Consider the following 19,866-nt stretch of genomic DNA (forward strand, 5'->3'; position numbering starts at 1 on the left):
ATTTTTTCTGCCTTTTCATTATGTTGTTGATTGATTTGAATTAGATGTGATGGTTTTCAGACATCAACTAAGTGGAGCTAATGATAAACACAATTCCACTTTTCTTCTTCTGTTGGTCAGTTCAAGTGCTGTGGCAGCAACAACTCATTTGATTGGCTGCATAGTGTGTACATGACCTCGGCTGTGTCGAGGGCAGGGTGGTCCCGGACAGCTGCTGTAAGACCATCACCACCCTCTGTGGCCGCAGAGACCACCCCTCCAACATCTACAAGACTGAGGTGGGTGGGACCATTGGAAAATCATCATCAACAGCAAATATGTGCCAAATGGGTTCCAGCAGACTTTAGGGTGTCATAACTGGACTCTTCCACAGTAAAAATGTGTTATGTTGTCATTCTATTTCATAGCGATGACAGCATCTAAACCATTTGTTCATATGTTCATATTTTATTTATTCAAGTTGGATCCTAAAATATTCCTTCAAATAAATCTTTTTAAAAATGAATGAATCTCGACATGGAACAATTGATCAATATTTCAGGACCAGATGGTTGTATTTGGCATCAAATGATTTCTAATGTCTGAAATGGAGACAGACAGATGACATGTCCCTCAGAGCTCAACTGTCTCCTTTCTTATTCTGTCAATGAAACTGAAACAGTCAAATACTCTGGTTTGGAAAGTCACTTTAGCCAAGAACTTTTCTCTACTTGACAGGCTTTCTGATCAGTAAGGGCTGAGAGCGTAAGAGAATATTTCATACAATATTTGAGATGCTCCTTTCGCTTTTATCTGTGACAAGCAGGAGAAGTCTGTGCTTGTTTCTCTCTTTTCACACACACACACGTCTCGCTCCTTGGTTCCCGCTATCATCATTCCACTTGTCAATGTCACTCCAGTTCAGAGGAGTGCAACTTTGATAAAATCTCTTTATAATTAAACAAAGTTTATATGGGTGGACCTGAAATATTTACTGTGCATTTAGGGAGTCAGCTGTGGTTGACAGCTCCCCACACACTCGGAAAACACTTGGGTTGAAAATGTGCTCGTCAATGTGTTTTCACTTGTCTAGGAAGCTGAGATGTTTCTGAAAATGTCCTCAGAACTGTGACTCACAACATGGCTTGAAACAACCTACTCGGTCAAAGCTCTTTGGTAAACAGTATGACACTGGATGTACGGAGGTTACTGCACATGGATGTGTACGTGCACTCCATCCAGCCATGGCTCCTCAATGCCCCCTCTACCCACGTGTGTGTGTGTGTGTGTGTGTGTGTGTGTGTGTGTGTGGTCAGAGAAGGAGCCTCCTGAGAGAGGCCTAATAAATCCCACTGTTCTCTCTACTTCTCTCAGGCTGCCTGTTAGCAGTTGATATTACTCTTCAATAACACAGACACCAAAGCAAATCAGGGGGAGAAAAATAGGTTTATTCAAAGAGGAAAAATCATAGATGTTATGCTGAGAGGTAGATGTTCATTATTCCCTGTCCTCAGTGATTCTCTCCACAGAACAAAGAGACAGGATGTAGTTTATAACCCAACCCTAGCCTGGGGTTGACCAATTAGAATTCCTTGCAAATCAACTGGGCCACTGGCCAAATAACAAGTATCCTATTTCAGGCTCAATGTATAGACACATTCCTCCCATGTCTCTGACCCATTGATCATTCATTCCCTATTACAGAAAAAACACTTTCACTCATCGTTAATTCCCTCTTTACCTTTAGTCCTCTGTGTTGTGTATTACCTTAACATATCTTTACACTGCCCAAGTCCTTTATCTTACTGTAGTTTGTTCTCTGCAGTGTAACTCTGTATTACACACACACACAATTGCCGCAGCAATTTGGAGACAGACAGAAAAGCTGGAGAGGGTAGGGTTGATAAAAATACTATGGTAAATGAAGAGCATAGCCCAATTTAATTCTCCTTGTCACACCCCCTCAAGGATTAAAAGCATTGGATTGATCCAAATATGATAGACACTGACTACATCAATCAGGTGTGTCTGTGTGTTCATAATGTACGCGTGTGTGTGTGTGTGTGTGTGTGTGTGTGCGTGTGTGCGTGAAGTGAAGTGATTTGACCCCTGACCTGTAACCTTTGCCCCACAGGGTGGCTGCATCACCAAGCTGGAGCAGTTCCTGGCTGACCACCTGCTGATCATCGGAGCTGTGGGGATAGGAGTGGCCTGTCTACAGGTCGGTCCCCTAACACTGGCCAGTGTCTTTATTAACAGGAAATGACGAGGCCTTATTATATTTCAGTACTGTGGTAGCACCTCACAACAGACACAAGCTATCACTATCAGACTATCACAAAGTATCATTTAGTTTTGGGGGGATTTGGGGTATCACCGATGTTGTGGATATCAATATAATGTAGTGTAATAGTGGATGTAATCTGCTACTGTGGATATTGGTAGCCTTGCTGTTGAAATGTCTTCAATGCTAGCTAGTATCTAGATGGATAGGTGGGGAGATTGTGAACAGAAAGAGAGGGAGAAGGCGAGGTTAACTTTGCTTCTTCCTCTTAGTAGAGTAACGGGTTAAGAGGTGAGACGATTGCTTAAGAATTTTTTTAAATATTTTTTTATATCAGTCTCAAAATATATCCACATGATAAAAGGCTTTCCAAATTTAAAAAAATAAATAAACATCAATGTGGCCATAATCTAATCAAAGATGCATCCAGTAACTCCTATTACCGGTCGGACAACCTTTCAATGCACTCTACCTCCCTATATCCTCTCAGCTGTAATCTGATCCCATTCACATTCTGGGATTTGATTTGCTGCGGTCTCAGATGGACCAAGCTCGTAGCCCAATCCACTCACAGCCCCTGTCATCCCGTATACGGCTTCAAAATGGCAGATTTTGTCATTGATAAGCGCCTGAATTGGAACGAAGTGGCTGTACAGTAACATGCTATACCTGACTTCAGAGCTCTGGGTCTCTGCTTCACAGCTCTGTATGGGTTTTGACTGACAGCCGTTAACTTGAGCAAGAAGATGCCCCTGTCCCTGGGCTACGATTGCACATTTGTTGTCTGAGTGAGAGAAATGCTGTAAATCGAGAGGAGTAGACATGTTCCGAAAGATGAGACGTTGAGGATTGTAATAAATAATGCTTTGATGTCATAGAAGCAAACCACACACCCGTGAGTCCAAATGTGCACTTCACATTTCCATATTTGAAACTCATGTCGTTTACAGTATCGTAACGTTTCTGATCGATATACCCTAACCCTTCTCAGCAGTATCGTAACGTCTCTGATCGATATAACCCTAACCCTTCTCAGCAGTATCATAATGTTTCTGATTGATATAACCCTAACCCTTCTCAGCAGTATCGTAACGTCTCTGATCGATATAACCCTAACCCTTCTCAGCAGTATCATAACGTTTCTGATCGATATAACCCTAACCCTTCTCAGCAGTATCATAACGTTTCTGATCGATATAACCCTAACCCTTCTCAGCAGTATCATAACGTTTCTGATTGATATAACCCTAACCCTTCTCAGCAGTATCGTAACGTCTCTGATCGATATAACCCTAACCCTTCTCAGCAGTATCGTAACGTCTCTGATCGATATAACCCTAACCCTTCTCAGCAGTATCGTAACGTCTCTGATCGATATAACCCTAACCCTTCTCAGCAGTATCGTAACGTCTCTGATCGATATAACCCTAACCCTTCTCAGCAGTATCATAACGTCTCTGATCGATATAACCCTTCTCAGCAGTATCATAACGTCTCTGATCGATATAACCCTAACCCTTCTCAGCAGTATCGTAACGTCTCTGATCGATATAACCCTAACCCTTCTCAGCAGTATCATAACGTCTCTGATCGATATAACCCTAACCCTTCTCAGCAGTATCGTAACGTCTCTGATCGATATAACCCTAACCCTTCTCAGCAGTATCGTAACGTCTCTGATCGATATAACCCTAACCCTTCTCAGCAGTATCGTAACGTCTCTGATCGATATAACCCTAACCCTTCTCAGCAGTATCGTAACGTCTCTGATCGATATAACCCTAACCCTTCTCAGCAGTATCGTAACGGCTCTGATCGATATAACCCTAACCCTTCTCAGCAGTATCGTAACGTCTCTGATCGATATAACCCTAACCCTTCTCAGCAGTATCATAACATTTCTGATTGATATAACCCTTCTCAGCAGTATCATAACGTTTCTGATCAATATAACCCTAACCCTTCTCAGCAGTATCATAATGTTTCTGATTGATATAACCCTAACCCTTCTCAGCAGTATCGTAACGTCTCTGATCGATATAACCCTAACCCTTCTCAGCAGTATCATAACGTTTCTGATCGATATAACCCTAACCCTTCTCAGCAGTATCATAACGTTTCTGATCGATATAACCCTAACCCTTCTCAGCAGTATCATAACGTTTCTGATTGATATAACCCTAACCCTTCTCAGCAGTATCGTAACGTCTCTGATCGATATAACCCTAACCCTTCTCAGCAGTATCGTAACGTCTCTGATCGATATAACCCTAACCCTTCTCAGCAGTATCGTAACGTCTCTGATCGATATAACCCTAACCCTTCTCAGCAGTATCGTAACGTCTCTGATCGATATAACCCTAACCCTTCTCAGCAGTATCATAACGTCTCTGATCGATATAACCCTTCTCAGCAGTATCATAACGTCTCTGATCGATATAACCCTAACCCTTCTCAGCAGTATCGTAACGTCTCTGATCGATATAACCCTAACCCTTCTCAGCAGTATCATAACGTCTCTGATCGATATAACCCTAACCCTTCTCAGCAGTATCGTAACGTCTCTGATCAATATAACCCTAACCCTTCTCAGCAGTATCGTAACGTCTCTGATCGATATAACCCTAACCCTTCTCAGCAGTATCGTAACGTCTCTGATCGATATAACCCTAACCCTTCTCAGCAGTATCGTAACGTCTCTGATCGATATAACCCTAACCCTTCTCAGCAGTATCGTAACGGCTCTGATCGATATAACCCTAACCCTTCTCAGCAGTATCGTAACGTCTCTGATCGATATAACCCTAACCCTTCTCAGCAGTATCATAACATTTATGATTGATATAACCCTTCTCAGCAGTATCATAACGTTTCTGATCAATATAACCCTAACCCTTCTCAGCAGTATCATAACGTCTCTGATCGATATAACCCTAACCCTTCTCAGCAGTATCATAACGTCTCTGATCGATATAACCCTAACCCTTCTCAGCAGTATCGTAACGTCTCTGATCGATATAACCCTAACCCTTCTCAGCAGTATCGTAACGTCTCTGATCGATATAACCCTAACCCTTCTCAGCAGTATCGTAACGGCTCCGATCGATATAACCCTAACCCTTCTCAGCAGTATCGTAACGTCTCTGATCGATATAACCCTAACCCTTCTCAGCAGTATCGTAACGTCTCTGATCGATATAACCCTAACCCTTCTCAGCAGTATCGTAACGTCTCTGATCGATATAACCCTAACCCTTCTCAGCAGTATCGTAACGTCTCTGATCTATATAACCCTAACCCTTCTCAGCAGTATCGTAACGTCTCTGATCGATATAACCCTAACCCTTCTCAGCAGTATCGTAACGTTTCTGATCGATATAACCCTAACCCTTCTCAGCAGTATCGTAACGTCTCTGATCGATATAACCCTAACCCTTCTCAGCAGTATCGTAACGTCTCTGATCGATATAACCCTAATCCTTCTCAGCAGTATCGTAACGTCTCTGATCGATATAACCCTAACCCTTCTCAGCAGTATCGTAACGTTTCTGATCGATATAACCCTAACCCTTCTCAGCAGTATCGTAACGTTTCTGATCTATATAACCCTAACCCTTCTCAGCAGTATCATAACGTCTCTGATCGATATAACCCTAACCCTTCTCAGCAGTATCGTAACGTCTCTGATCGATATAACCCTAACCCTTCTCAGCAGTATCATAACGTCTCTGATCGATATAACCCTAACCCTTCTCAGCAGGATCGTAACGTCTCTGATCGATATAACCCTAACCCTTCTCAGCAGTATCGTAACGTCGTTGATCGATATAACCCTAACCCTTCTCAGCAGTATCGTAACGTCTCTGATCGATATAACCCTAACCCTTCTCAGCAGTATCGTAACGTCTCTGATCGATATAACCCTAACCCTTCTCAGCAGTATCATAACGTTTCTGATCGATATAACCCTAACCCTTCTCAGCAGTATCATAACTTCTCTGATCGATATAACCCTAACCCTTCTCAGCAGTATCGTAACGTCTCTGATCGATATAACCCTAACCCTTCTCAGCAGTATCATAACGTCTCTGATCGATATAACCCTAACCCTTCTCAGCAGTATCGGAAGAAAAAGGTCCCCCCCTCAGACCAATGTGTTTTGAAGAGGAAGTGAGGAGATAGGAAGTAAACAATCAAGGAAAGATACATTGAGATGGGGCCATGGACAGGAAACGGTATACCTTTCTCTCCCAGCATGCTTTGTAATAACACTTGGATGGGGCGGCTGCTCTCCACCATCGATCTGCTCTCTGAAAATAAACTCCACAGGGACTGGACTCTCCATCCCCCAGCATGGAACGATCTCCTGAAAATCTTCTGAGAATGGTTTACTGTTCAGCCAATGCTGTTCATAGATTGGTGTTTTCGTCAAGCTTGGGATGTGATGCTCGGGTTGAGAGGTTTCTTATTGCAGTCCGGTGATGTTTAGTGGCCAAATCTCAGATTTAGTTTTTGCTCTCTAGCCAACTCTCGTCATGCTATATCAGTCAGTTATATACAGCATCAACACATCTGGGACCAGGCTAGATGTTTTGCGGTCAGGAGTAGGACGTCTCCAATCTAGCTGTGGTACCACTTCACTCTGTTAATAATTCCAGACTGTGTCATTTCTTTGCTTATTTACAATATTATTGTCATATTCTCCATAAATTATCTTTGTATGGCGAGAACATTCATTTAGATTTGCTTGAACATTTTGATACAGCCTAACTGATAAAACTGCACCGTTTTGATTTGTACATTTTAGATAAAGTATAGTTTTGCACTTCACGATATATCGTCATTGTCAAATATCATGATATTAGATTTAATCATATACCGGCCCAACCCTAGCTTAGACCAAACCTGAACATACAGTACTGGCTCCCTCTTGGCTACTCCTTCCAACCAACCAGGGTTCCCACTCTTCTCAGTGTTCCCATAGCTTTTCTCTTGGAATTCCACAGAGGAGTCATGTGATCTTGTCACCGTGGAGACTGGCGACATGGGAATTTGGGGTTCCTAAGAAAAACAAATGTTTTATTAGCCCAAAGACCCCCCCCCCTATTAGACAAAACATTCCCAAATAAAACGCTGACATTTTCCCACATACATATATGAAGCATAAGATAAGATAACTACTGAAGCTGTAGCTATGTCCTTAATATGTGTTAGTGATCCATTGACAAATCACCCATCTTGTCCCAAACTCATTTAGACCAGCTTTTGATCTAAATGGGCTCTTCACTATTGGGCTTGAAGGTCTCTGACTGATTGTATGTTAGTTGTATGTCCGTCTGTCAGTAATGTCACTCTGTCAGTGATGTCCCTGTACTGTCTCTGTGTCAACTGTTCCTCTCTGTCTTTAATAACTGAAATAGTCATAGTCTGTGTCAACTGTTCCTCTCTGTCTTTAATAACTGAAATAGTCATAGTCTCTGTGTCAACTGTGTCAACTGTTCCTCTCTGTCTTTAATAACTGAAATAGTCATAGTCTCTGTGTCAACTGTGTCAACTGTTCCTCTCTGTCTTTAATAACTGAAATAGTCATAGTCTGTGTCAACTGTTCCTCTCTGTCTTTAATAACTGAAATAGTCATAGTCTGTGTCAACTGTTCCTCTCTGTCTTTAATAACTGAAATAGTCATAGTCTCTGTGTCAACTGTGTCAACTGTTCCTCTCTGTCTTTAATAACTGAAATAGTCATAGTCTGTGTCAACTGTTCCTCTCTGTCTTTAATAACTGAAATAGTCATAGTCTGTGTCAACTGTTCCTCTCTGTCTTTAATAACTGAAATAGTCATAGTCTGTGTCAACTGTTCCTCTCTGTCTTTAATAACTGAAATAGTCATAGTCTCTGTGTCAACTGTGTCAACTGTTCCTCTCTGTCTTTAATAACTGAAATAGTCATAGTCTGTGTCAACTGTTCCTCTCTGTCTTTAATAACTGAAATAGTCATAGTCTGTGTCAACTGTTCCTCTCTGTCTTTAATAACTGAAATAGTCAAAGTCTCTGTGTCAACTGTGTCAACTGTTCCTCTCTGTCTTTAATAACTGAAATAGTCATAGTCTGTGTCAACTGTTCCTCTCTGTCTTTAATAACTGAAATAGTCATAGTCTCTGTACCTTTGTTCTTAGTTGTAATTACGCTAATCAATTTAGTCTCTATCCTCTTTCAGTGTTCCCGTATACTTTGTCTAATACAGGTCACTAACCCCTCTGTGTGTGTATGTGTGTGTATCTCTATGTATGTCTGTGTGAATGCATGTGTGTGTTTACGTTTGTGTCTATGTATGTCTGTATGTGCGTGTATTTCTTTGTGTGTGTGTATGTCTGTGTGTGTGTGACCTCTATAGCTGGCCGGGGCCATGTTGACGGCCTGCTTTATCTATCTGCTGTATAAAGAAGAGGAGGAGGACTTCTCTGCCGTGTGATTGGCTAAGCCTCTGTCTGGTCACACTCAGTGGGGACGGGACAAGGTTGGAGGGCATTGTGGGAAATGTGTTCTGTGTGTGTGTCTATGTGTTCATTTTTTTGATTGTGTCTTTTGTGTAGATATGTGTTGTCTGCATGTTTGTGTGTGTGCGCACTCGTGCGTGTGTGTGTGTGCGAGTGTGTGCATGCACGTATCTCTGTGTGTGTGTGTGTGAAGAAGACAAAGAGACAGTTGATCACAGATCATGCATGCTATATTGCCTGGCCTATGCTTTATTCTCGGTACCATCGAGCAACGCCCACCCCAATAGGGACACCATGCTGACCGACACATGCATGTTGACCTTTGACCTTTGCATGGCTGAAAGGGCTTGACAACATTATCCACAATCCAAGGACAAACAAACAGTTCACTGAAGTGCTCCCACAGACTAGACTATGAGATTAATGCCCACAAATAAACGCGAATGACAGCTGTGCTGGACCAGATTTGAAAGAAACCCTTACAATACATTTCTCATCATCTGAAATTGGGTAATAATAAGAAAAGAGACCTGCTAAATGTATTCTTCATGATTTCTTTCTTCATAGTTTCTTATGATTGCAGCACATTTGATAACTTATTTCTTGTCAGTGTCTTCACCTGCCACATTGAAACTACTTTCCATATATTCCTTGTCATTCCCAATGCTAAACTAACGAGCAGAAAGGAAGTTTAGCACATTCTGTCCTCCATCCTCTGTCTCCTCCTCCCTCCCTCCTCCCCCCGGCTGCTCCTCCCTCCTCCCTCCTCCGTTTCCTCCTTGATCCCCTGTCTCCTCGTCTCTCCTCCTCCCTCCTCCGTCTCTTCCTTCTCCAGCTCCCTCCATCTCTCTGTGAGTTGTGAGTTTCATTCTCTACGTCCTCACTCTGTCATCTGAATTCTTAGTGGTGCTGGCAGGGTTAGAGGCATCATAAAACCGCCCTGAGTGCCGAGCCGCCAAGGCCTTCTTTGACGAATCTACTCCCCATGTTGTGACCCCGGTCGATAATACCCTCAGAGAGGAGAAGACTTGCAGGGGGGCCGTTGATTGAATCTCAGCCCTCCTCTGTTTGTCATTTGTCATCCGTCACACACACACACATACGCACACACACACATACATACACACACACACACACACCCGTCCAGCGAATGTGCCTCATCTAAGTCCTAACCTCTCAGCCTTTTCCCTGTGTATTACTGTAACTCTGCTGTTGTCTCACAGATCAATGAGACCTTTCATATGCCCTATCCCTTAATAGTGATGACGTGGGATGATCTTGTTAGAAATAATGACAGTTTAAGGCTTTTGGCAGAGTGAAAGCACAAGTGTGTGTGTTGCTATGTTGTGTGCGTCAAGGCCTGTTGTATCCTCTCATTTCTTCTCTACCTTAATCTCATCTTATTGATGTCGGCTCCTTCATCCAAACAAGCGCCAACTAAAGCTCTCTGACCGTCCTGCCGCTAGCTGAAAATGACTTATTGTTCTCAGATCAACCAAAGTACCTACACAGGTCTGTTGTATCCCAGCATCACTTCACTTCTTTCTTTTTCCTACACACAAAGTATTCATAGGATCTTAAAGCAGTTCAACTCACAAGTGGAGCTTTGAATGTACTTTATAGAATACTTAAGGAGAAGAAATATCAAGTGGGAGAATTTGGAGTGCACTAGGCAAAATGTTTTGCATCACAAACCTCAAATGCCACACTCCTTGTGTCCATACACACTAATAATTTGTTATTTCTTATTATTTTAAATGCCTCACAGAAAATGATCAAAACATCATAAAACATTCTTCACTTTGTAAAACATCAATTTAATTGTATCCAATATTTTCCCTCAGTTTACTCATGTGATTTTTAGTAGATTAATTATTAATGGATTATAACACTACATTATGGTTTTGAGAACATTGGCAGGGCTTCAGAGAAATGTCCTTTGAAAAATGGAAGTTGCTAAATGAATGTTTGTTCACAGATTATCTCTCTCCAACAACAGTCATAGTGGGAGCTTTAACATTCACCACAGGCCCAATTACACCGCTGCTGGCTGCTCGTCACTCCTGTTCCCATAGTAACCACACACTTCCTCACCCCTAACCCACTCTCCTCATGCTATCCCACTATGCTACCATGACGACTCAACTTTACCCTTGATTGACCTTCACAACAATTGTGTGTGTTTCAGATCTGTGGGATGGTGTTCACATGCTGCTTACACAGAAGGATTAAGTTGGATCCTTACTGAACCCTACCGTCAAGCCCCCCCCCCCCCCCCCAAACACCATCCTGCCTCATGGGCCAGGGAGCAACGATGCCTACTGAACACTCAACCTTGACCTCTAACCCCTCCTAACCTCTGAACCTTATGATCCAACCCTGCCTGGACCTTCCTGGATCCTTCTGCACCCCTCCTTTAGCTTGGATGCATGCACAGCCCCCCCCTCTCAAAGACAAGGCCAATGAAGAAGGGATGATTTGGTATTATGGTATTGTTCTTTTCTGTCGTAAACCTACTGCTGTTTATTTAAGGTAGTTCTTACTGTATGTTGTCAATACAGTCAAATCCTTACTGTAGATTTCACAACATTCCACACAACTGGAAGGCAACCCGAAGTGGTTGTGACTGAGAATCAACTGTACTGTACACACTCTCATGGTGTTGTTGCTTACGAAGGGTTATTCAGTTAGTGCTATATCCAGTGTGTCACAGATGTGGCCCACAACGTGCCTCTGTCATTGTTTTATCACGCATTCTTTGATAGCAATGTTACACCAATTTAATGGTTCACCACAAAGGGAATCCCATGGTCATCGATGTTTGATCTACGTCACAAAGAAAACAATCATGAGTTGATTGATATCCACAGAATAATCAAGCCGATATGGGGAAAACTTGATATGAATGAAAATAGCACTAAACGCTGCTAAGAGTAACGTTGCAGCATTTCTGTATGTGTTGCCTCCGTAGTTTGACTAACAAATCTGGTTCTGTGTTGTATGCTATGCTAAAGGTGTTGATATCGACGAAATCGCCTTTCTTGCAGTACCATATACACCTACCACTCATCTTTCAATACCAGAACCAATTTACTTGTTTTACGACCACTTTTATTATGCTGGAGAAACATGTAATTTACCACTGATACAGGGTCAGATCTTTCTCTGCCACGCTACTGGTTAAGATTAGGATTCAGGGGTTATGGTTGACTCCTCTCCTCTGGTGTGGGTTAGTATCCCCATCCAGTGGTAGATATTGGTATATACTCCTGTGCAGTGCTCCTGTAGTATAATGTGTAAGGTTGCAAAATTTGGAGAACTTTCAATAAATTCCCTGGTTTTCCAGAAATCCTGTTTGGGAGATTCCGGATTGTCTGCTTATTCCCTCCAGATTCCAGGATTCCTCCAACTGAGATTTCAGGAAAACCAGGGAATATCTTGAATGTTGCTGAAATTTTGCAACTCAATTTCTGTCTGATTGGTTGTGGAGCAGCCAGGCAGCCTTGCATCGACTACTGCTTCTAAAGACTAACTACATTCCTCTGAAGACAGAAGATATATTTACATTTTATTGTTTACTACGACTTAGAAAATGTCTGACACGTTACCACAAGAGGACACTTTCAAAGAGAGCATTCATTGGCTTGACTATTGTCAAGGACACATTCAAATAGTTTTGGTTGCCCATTACCAAGATAGGACATGGGTCTTTGTTTTTTAGGAGTGCTGGTAAGTCAGCTGACCAATTCCAGTTGATACAATGACAACAATCCTTTGTCAAAGGTTCTATGGATGTTTAGCTGTTTTCCAAGAGATGAAGACACGTATACAGATGGTATTTTCTCTATTCCTCCTAGTGACCAACAGAAAGCTGTTCTTGTTCATGTATTTTTCTAATCGAAATGGGTCAAAATATGATATAACATTATAGTATGTATAATATATAATAAAACATATATGATCTGGGCTCTTTCTATACTGTAGACTGTAGTAATCAATGTATGCCTTTGTCTGTTTAACAACAATGTCATAATAGCTTTTGAATTGATGTTGATGGTAGTCTTTAACCGGATAAACTTTCTTTGTGTTTCCTACATCATTCAGTGGTTTGGTATTATTATTCCCTGCCCTTCTCTTTGCATCAAGGTCTTGAATGTTTTGTTACAGTATATGACTATTGCTACTTTAAGACATCATAAAATGTTGATATTTATACTCTGAGATATGAAGAAGGTTATACGTGCACAGACCATGTTAGAAAGAAGTGCATATGGATGGACACATTCATCTTCAGCGACATGTAGTCTATATTTTAAGAGTGTTGCAAGGTAAACAAATCTGTTAATGTGCCCTTGAGCAAGGCACTTTACCCCAATTGCTCCTGTAAGTCTCTCTGGATAAGAGCGTCTGCTAAATTACTCAAATGTAAGTGTTTGTCAAAGCTGATGTGACAATGGTATTGGGATGAACTGTATGACTTGTTCTATACAATATGATGACATAAATGGTTTCTAAACTTTACTCAATAAATATAATACTATATTACTGATTAAATTACTGTTTATAAGATTATTTATTAATGTTGTGGAAGATTGTGGTTGGGTTGAATCGTCTAGTTGTGGTGGATATAGTGTATGTTATGGTGATATGTTGTCACTAGGTGGAGACAAAGTTGTGCTCCTAACAAGCATTTGAAGGTAATCATCCCAGGATGTTTTGTTTTCCTCAGTTCCTGTATGGATTTATCAGTTAGTTAGAAAATGTAAATGTTTATTACCACTTCTGTTTATTTATTTTTTTAGGTTATTTTTCACAGGACAAAAAGTACATCCTTCAAATCCAAACTTAAAAGCCATGATCATTGTTTCTTTGTTATATTCACCTATTTCCTAACCTCGTACAACCATAGCTCAGAGGTAATCAGTCTGGTAATACAAGGCTACTATTCTCCATCAATCTGACAGTATTGATGCTTCACTATGCTTGCTGACTGTATTTGCACTTATACCCTCAACTCAATACACCGTTATGTATACATACAAGAGTGCTGTGGCCATAGCAGGATTCATCTGTAGGTTAATGGTATTACCATATGACTGTGGATGTGTCCCAATATTCTTTAATAGCTCCCTTGCCTCATTTGGTTTCTTTCACAACCACTGATCTGACATGACATGTTAAGTGAGTGCATTGTGACGCAGTGTGATCCAATGCTTTAATATCTCAGTAAGGAAAGGACGCAAGGAGAGGAAGACATTTTAGAGTGTTGGGACATAGTCCAAGACATGGGGCCGGGGGAGTCTGTCAGTCTGTCAGTACTTCCATCTCCATCAGCAAGCAGAGGATGGCTCCTATTTCCACAGCATGTCACACACACCCTGGAGAGAGGGTGTACATGCAAGCATACACACCTACTGTAAACACATAAACACACACACACTGATAGAGCTTACAAACACACAGACACCCACATGAAAAAAACATTCAGTTTTACTATACAGTATTTACTATAGAATAATACAGAATACTACAGTTTACTATAGAATAATACATTATTTACTATATAATTTTGTAGTATACTATAGTAAATATTACAGGAATGTCCACAAAACACTACAGTAAATACTATAGTAAAGTCTGCAGAAACAGTGAAGTGAATCCTACAGTAAAGTCCGCAAAAACTACTGTAAATACTATAGTATTTAGCCGTAGTATACTATAGTATATTTTAATGTGGACACACACATACTGTACACACATATACACAGACACACACACACACACAGCGTGCTTTACACACACATTGCTGGGGCCGACACATGGGGGTGAATTGGAAGCAGCTGGAGATACACTCCTCCCATAGTGGACTCTGCACATCATACACATCATTCACACACACCCTCTCCCATATCTCACCCTCTGACAGCCAGGGGGTGGACGTTTCTTTCTCTCCCATATCTCACCCTCTGACAGCCAGGGTATGGACGATGCAGAGGGAGATATCCAGCAGTCAGCTACTAACACATGCTGTGGTCTCCACACACTCTCTCCATTTCTACATACCATATTGTATACACACATACACTCACTTGCAGACGTATGCACACACACACACACATACACACACACACACACATACACACACACACACATACACACACACACACACACACACACACACACACACACACACACACACACACACACACACACACACACACACACACACACACACACACACACACACACACACACACACACACACACACACGCACACACACACTTCTGGTCTGGATATCTTTTTACATTGATAATATGCTGCTTGAATAGGAGTCATTTTTACAAATGACCCATATTGATTCCTATGCCATGTGGAACTCAGTGTATGATGATATCATTGTGGCATAGATATCTGATGTCAGAAAAGGGTTTTGTCCTCAACACATATAATATATCATGGCACTTTACAACACAACCATTGTCCGAGCAGTAGGCCTACACCTGCACTCAATATGTGTGAAAACGCTGGGAGGCTTAGCTATGAATAAATACGGTTGATGTACAGTACAAGGAAGTGCCGTAGGCCCTGTGTAAACTGATGCATGTGTGTAAATGCAACTCCTCCTCACCTGCCTGTGGAGTCATGAGACTGAAAGTGGTCTGGGTCTGTACTGGGTTTAGACTGGGCCTGGACCAGATCTGACCTTTCTGTGTGGATTGGGTCCGGATAAGACTTGGAATGGATTTGGACTAGGTCCAGACTTGGTCTTGACTTGATCTGGATTGTCTGTCCAAACATGGCCTGGACTAGATCTGGACCAGAGATCTAGAATGAGATTCTATGGTCTAGACTTGTTCTGGAAAGATTTGGACTGTCTTAGTTTGGACTTGGTCTACTTTGTCTAGACTAGATCTGGACTGGGTCTAGGCAAGGACTTGGTCTGGACTGAATCTGGACTAGACGTATTCTAGCTGTTACCTGAGGTCTGGACTAGACCTATTCTAGACTGCCTGTTACCTGGGGTCTGGACTAGACCTATTCTAGACTGCCTGTTACCTGAGGTCGGGACTAGACCTATTCTAGACTGCCTGTTACCTGGGGTCTGGACTATACTTATTCTAGACTGCCTGTTACCTGGGGTCTGGACTAGACCTATTATAGACTGCCTGGGTCATGGGGTCTGGACTAGACCTATTCTAGACTGCCTGGATCCTGGGGTCTGGACTAGACCTATTCTAGACTGCCTGGGTCCTGGGGTCTGGACTAGACCTATTCTAGACTGAATGTTACCCGGAGTCTGGACTAGACCTATTCTAGACTGCATGTTACCTGGGGTCTGGACTAGTCTGGACTAGACCTATTCTAGACTGCCTGTTACCTGAGGTCTGGACTAGACCTATTCTAGACTGCCTGTTACCTGGGGTCTGGACTAGTATGGACTAGACCTATTCTAGACTACCTGTTACCTGGGGTCTGGACTAGTATGGACTAGACCTATTCTAGACTGCCAGTTACCTGGGGTCTGGAATAGACCTATTCTAGACTGCCTGTTACCTGGGGTCTGGACTAGTATGGACTAGACCTATTCTAGACTGCCTGTTACCTGGGGTCTGGACTAGCCTGGACTAGACCTATTCTAGACTGCCTGTTACCTGGGGTCTTGACTAGTATGGACTAGACCTATTCTAGACTGCCTGTTACCTGGGGTCTGGACTAGTCTAGACTAGACCTATTCTAGACTGCCTGTTACCTGGGGTCTTGACTAGTATGGACTAGACCTATTCTAGACTGCCTGTTACCTGGGGTCTGGACTAGTCTAGACTATACCTATTCTAGACTGCCTGTTACCTAAGGTATGGACTAGACTTATTCTAGACTGCCTGTTACCCGGGGTCTGGACTAGTCTGGACTAGACCTATTATAGACTGCCTGTTACCTGGGGTCTGGACTAGACCTATTCTAGACTGCCCGTTACCTGGGGTCTGGACTAGACCTATTCTAGACTGCCTGTTACCTGGGGTCTGGACTAGACCTATTATAGACTGCCTGGGTCATGGGGTCTGGACTAGACCTATTCTAGACTGCCTGGATCCTGGGGTCTGGACTAGACCTATTCTAGACTGAATGTTACCCGGAGTCTGGACTAGACCTATTCTAGACTGCCTGTTACCTGGGGTCTGGACTAGACCTATTCTAGACTGCCTGTTACCTGGGGTCTGGACTAGACCTATTCTAGACTGCCTGCTACCTGGGGTCTGGACTAGACCTATTCTAGACTGCCTGTTACCTGGGGTCTGGACTAGTCTGGACGTTCTCCCAGTGGTCCTCAGTCAGACCTCAGAGCTGCTGAATGGGGCTCCTCCTGCTCCTGCTCCTGTGGGATATACTACAAAGCATCAATGAGTTAGCCAACTAACTTTGATCAACAACCAGAAATAACCACACATGTTCTGGTTCATTAAGAATGCTAAACTTGATATGTGTTTTTGGTTGCTGGATAAACTAAATCATGCTCATTTCAAGCTTATCTTTCAAAAGAAATAAAAAGTTATTTACAAATATTTAGCCAAGTTGGCTGTCTAGCTCCTTGACCCTGCTATGTAGTATACCCCTCTGGGCTACTTGTGGGAATGAATGCATTATATTAGCTGCGGCAGTAAATGTGTCGGACAGATTCCTCCAGGGATCAAAGGGGGATAACCAAAGCACCGGCAGGCAGAGTGCATGAGGCCAGAGAGCCAGCATAAATCCAACATAATATCGCTGTCAGCATACGGCCATGTGTTGTCAGCGTCACAGAACCAAAAAACACAGAGAGATGCCAGATGTGCTGGTTGGAGTGGGTGGAAGCTGCCTGTAACCACTGATCTGAGGTCAGATATATTTGATTGGTATTATGGTTGAGTTTAGGCTCGGAGGTGGGGTAATCTGATCCGATCTGTGGTTAGCATGTGACCTCTTATCTTAGATAGAGTTCACATTGTGTTAGCGTCCCATTTCATTAAATATATCACTTAGCCTGAGAATGAAGGCTATGTGAGGTTTACACATCTTGGCCATGAAATTGAATTAAGATGTAGAAACACATGACAAATGCATGAACTAATTTCCTGAACAGAGATGTATTCCATTATGTTAGTATAAAGGGGGATGTTGTTTCCCCAGTATAGGTTGTCTAGGAACAAGAGTTCTTTTATTTTGAAATACCAGAGTTCTGCAACATTTATTTTGACTCAGCAGCGGAATGATAGAGTGGACTGGGTCAATGAGGTCACATTGAATCAAATCAAATCAAATGTATTTATATAGCCCTTCGTACATCAGCTGATATCTCAAAGTGCTGTACAGAAACCCAGCCTAAAACCCCAAACAGCAAGCAATGCAGGTGTAGAAGCACGGTGGCTAGGAAAAACTCCCTAGAAAGGCCAATACTTAGGAAGAAACCTAGAGAGGAACCAGGCTATGTGGGGTGGCCAGTCCTCTTCTGGCTGTGCCGGGTGGAGATTATAACAGAACATGGCCAAGATGTTCAAATGTTCATAAATGACCAGCATGGTCGAATAATAATAAGGCAGAACAGTTTAAACTGGAGCAGCAGCACAGTCAGGTGGAAGTTGAAACTGGAGCAGCCAGGTGGACTGGGGACAGCAAGGAGTCATCATGTCAGGTAGTCCTGGGGCATGGTCCTAGGGCTCAGGTCAGTTGAAACTGGAACAGCAGCATGGCCAGGTGGACATTAGGGGTTAACACATCTATTAATGTGTACTGCCTTAGTATTTTACCATAACAATGGTATTGTTTAATTTCTCAAATCAATGCAAATCTGTTTGATCTGTATGTCTAATCTTAGCACAGCTATAAGAGAATATGAAGATAAAATATCACAATGGTTCGGTCCATTCCCTGGTTTAACCGTTACATTTTTCAGGTCATGTCTAGATGGGATACAGCTTTTGTCAAATTGACATCAAAAGTCGATTTTTGACAAGTCGACAGATGGAAGCACTTTATGATTGGCTCAATATTCAGGTATGCTATCCCTGTACAATCACACAGCCTAGCCCTATGGCTATGATGCTGCCCTCAGCATAAGACAATGACGAGGACACCCCCCTCAAGAGGGTACAATGAACATTATTACTATTAGTACTGGACTTGTTATTAGTATATTGCCTATTGAACAATAGTGTCACACGGACACAGAGACATGTTGGGCTGGGGGAATGGGAATGGGAATGGGATGGGGAGTTGGGGGAATGGAATGGGGAGTTGGGGAGAATGGGATGGGGAGTTGGAAGTAATGGAATGGGGAGTTGGGGAACATGTTGGGCTGGGGGAATGGGGTGGGGAGTTGGGGAGAATGGAATGGAGAGTTGGGGGACATGTTGGGCTAGGGGGAATGGGATGGGGAGTTGTAGGGAATGGGATGGGGAGTTGGGGAGAATGGGATGGGGAGTTGGGGGGATGGGGAGTTGGGGGACATGTTGGGCTAGGGGGAATGGGATCGGGAGTTTGGGGGAATGGAATGGGGAGTTGGGGGGAATGGGCTGGGGAGTTGGGGGAGTGGGGAGTTGGGGGAGAAAAATGGGGATTTGGGGGAATGGGATGGGGAGTTGGTGGAGTGGAATGGGGAGTTGGGGGGGAATGGAATGGGGAGTTGGGGGGGTGGAATGGGGAGTTGGGGGGAATGGGATGGGGAGTTGGGGGAGTGGAATGGGGAGTTGGGAGGAATGGGATGGGGAGTTGGGGGAGTGGAATGGGGAGTTGGGGGAGTGGAATGGGGAGTTGGGGGAATGGGATGGGGAGTTGGGGGAGTGGAATGGGGAGTTGGGGGAATGGAATGGGGAGTTGGGGGGAATGGGATGGGGAGTTGGGGGAATGGAATTTGGGAGTTGGGGGAGTAGAATGGGGAGTTGGGGGAATGGGATGGGGAGTTGGGGGGATGGGATGGGGAGTTGGGGGACATGTTGGGCTAGGGGGAATGGGATCGGGAGTTTGGGGGAATGGAATGGGGAGTTGGGGGGAATGGGCTGGGGAGTTGGGGGAGTGGGGAGTTGGGGGAGAAAAATGGGGAGTTGGGGGAATGGAATGGGGAGTTGGTGGAGTG

At 43.1% G+C, this 19,866-nt stretch overlaps 1 pseudogene; it reads left to right on the top strand.

Annotated features, from left to right (window-relative positions):
• The first annotated feature begins 120 nt into the window (after nt 1–120).
• On the top strand, nt 121–13,312 carry LOC116368425 (tetraspanin-11-like; annotated as a pseudogene).
• The last annotated feature ends 6,554 nt before the right edge of the window (nt 13,313–19,866 follow it).

Source organism: Oncorhynchus kisutch, unplaced genomic scaffold (genome assembly GCF_002021735.2).
Source record: "Oncorhynchus kisutch isolate 150728-3 unplaced genomic scaffold, Okis_V2 scaffold1918, whole genome shotgun sequence".
Lineage (NCBI taxonomy): Eukaryota > Metazoa > Chordata > Actinopteri > Salmoniformes > Salmonidae > Oncorhynchus > Oncorhynchus kisutch.